This window comes from Brachionichthys hirsutus, chromosome 18, assembly GCF_040956055.1.
Source record: "Brachionichthys hirsutus isolate HB-005 chromosome 18, CSIRO-AGI_Bhir_v1, whole genome shotgun sequence".
Lineage (NCBI taxonomy): Eukaryota > Metazoa > Chordata > Actinopteri > Lophiiformes > Brachionichthyidae > Brachionichthys > Brachionichthys hirsutus.
In genome coordinates, this window is record NC_090914.1 from 10,138,854 (window position 1) to 10,141,581 (window position 2,728).

Below are 2,728 nucleotides of genomic sequence, written 5' to 3' on the forward strand. Positions count from 1 at the left end.
GTGGAAATTTCCAGGAAGAAAAAGTTGTTAAACAATGAGGCAGGAACAGCAGCAGCTTTTGGCCACTGCTCCCCCCCCCCCCCTTTCGCCTGTGCAGTGATTTACACTGAGAAAACAGCCGTTAAGAAAAACAGAAGACGCTAGTTAGGATAAGGCCATGGTTGAAGGAGGACACACCAGTTTCTACTCTATTTCCAAAGTCAAATTTTTGGCACCCATATGTGTGTGTTGTTGTTGTCCCCCCTACCCCTCCATATTTGGTATCTTCCCAGTTTATTACTTCCTGCTTGGTGCTGGTGAGAGTGCACTTATTGGTTGTTGACATTTTGCAGAGGCAATGACTAAACGCTGTTATTCATGTTTGGATGCATGTCGAAACAAGTCAAAGACCGACTTAAGGGAATTCAGCGTTTTGTAACCACCTTACGCCAAACGGTCCAGCTGTAAAACTGTCTTTCATTCAAACGTTGGAAATCCGTCAGCGGCAGTGAAGACTGTTGAGAAGTTGTTTGGGATAAGGTTCTGCAATAGAAGTCTCAAAGAGGTATTCGGGAAGCTTTCAAGAAGTCTCGAGTAAGATGCACCTTATTGGTCTCCTGTAAGTCTCAAAAAAGTCTGTCCAGCAGTAAGAAATCTCTGAGAAGTCTCAAAAAAGTCCCCAAGAAGTTTCATGGAGTCTTAAAATAACTCTGCAAGTGAAGTCCAAGGGGTCATTGCAGCCATTCTTTAACTATGCTAGCTGTTTTTCAGTGTTTGTCCTAGGCTAAGCTAATCACTGTTTAGTCCAACATCATAGCACTGGGTTTATAAATATGTCTTTTCAGTGAGACGAGTCGAAACCCGAATCACCGAACAGGGTCGTGAAAATCAAAAACATGCTGGCTGACTCTGAGGTCCGTGAAGGAGGCGTGAGCAGTCAATCAGAGGAGCCGAGGTTTCACAGCCCAGCTGTCAGAAAGCTGAGCCCGGCTCTCTCCTTACTCAGCAGAGCAGAAAAAACACACACTCTTGTCTCTTCATTTCCTCACTCTTTCTTGCCTCTCCACCCCCCCTCCCCCCCTCCGCTTCTCTGTGATGAATGGAAGGTATGAATTCTCCTCGGCCTCCCCGGCTTTCTTTCTGAGGCCCTCAGCAGCTGAACAAACAACGCAGTCTCAACTTAAAGGCGCAATCAGGAATTTATTTGAACCGTGTAAGTTTTGGGTGCGTTTGTGTTTGGACCTGACGAAAAAAGGAACTTTTGAAAAGACATTTTTGCGGAGTTGTGTTAATTTTTTTCCCTGCTAAATCTGTAAACTTTAACGAGCTCAGACTAAGTAGTTACACGCTCATTTATCAAATCGCGGGTAATTAATTTTAACGAATGAAAAAAAACAAATCCACACCCAAATAAATCCCAAACAAAGCCAGTAATGTTCTGTGTTTAAAGCATGTGGGCACAGACTAGTGGTGGTGGTCAGCTCCGGAGGGGTGGTCCCGGTCGGAGCCAGCTGTTGGAGCGTATTTATCCGTGCCACAGCAGCAGAGGTTGTGGTGGAGGGTTTGGATGAGTTACCGAGGCAGAGCATGAAACAGAATCTGTATGACAGGGGTGGGGGGGGGGGGGGGGAGCTGGATGAGAATGATGAGAAGCAGATGGAGGGAGGACTTTATTTTTTTCTAAAAAGACTATCTGCCTCTGACGCAGGTTGAGGTCTCCAGGTGCATTGTGGGTAGCCTGAAGGAATACTTGCCCAGCTCTTCGCCGCTCCAGATTCATTGAAGTGGACCGGCCGCGGTGAGCGGTGGGAGATGTGTTCGGATTACCGTGTGAAAGCACCGCAATCCCGCAGATGCATAATCAATTAAGTGTTCTGCAAGAAAAGGATCATATCTGCAAATTCATCCGAGGGGGGGGGGGGGGGGGGTCACCACATCAACGATGAGAACAAAATTGCTGCACAGATTTCAATTCGTTTATCTCTTTTTTTTACTTTCCTGAACTCTTTTATGGTCTGATAACTCTTGCGAAATGCTAAACCCTCGTCTCAGACTTGAAAAGAATCCTCAACTGAGGCTTTTATGGAGGTCACAAGGCAAAAAAAAAAAGTAAAGTAAGATATAACTTATAAAAGAAGCCAGTGATGATAACTTTCAAGTAAATGTACTGGAGTAACAAGAAAAGAAGCTAAAGCCTTGCTAGCATGTGAACTGAGTAGGTTGATTACGTTGAGCTTTACACGGTTACACTGTGGTTAAAAAGCTCACAGTGACAATGCTAGCATAACGTTGCTGCGTGCCAGGTATATTCACCATCTTACCTTGCAGCATTAGCATGCAATATTTCTACTGCTATTTAAAGTATGCATCAGATAGAAAACTTCACAAAGCACTGCTCTGCTGCTTACACAACAGCAGTGACATTTTCCTCCGTCGACCACGGACCCGAACATCCAATTGTCTTTGACTGAGCGGGGCCTCGGACCCGCCCCAAAATGAACCCGATGACTCTCGACCTCCTAAAAGCAGAACGTTCTACATCATGAAAGACAAATGTATCTGTTCCTCCAAACAAACTGACTGGCTGATGTTAAAGCGGGATTGCGTGCCAGATTTCCACACATTAAATATTTGGGAGAACACTGTGGACAATGGGGGTGTGAGTGTGCGGCGATGCACTTCAGCTGCGATACGCAAAACGAGCACAAACAACTGTTAGGCCTCAGGAAAAACAATCACGAATGCAAGG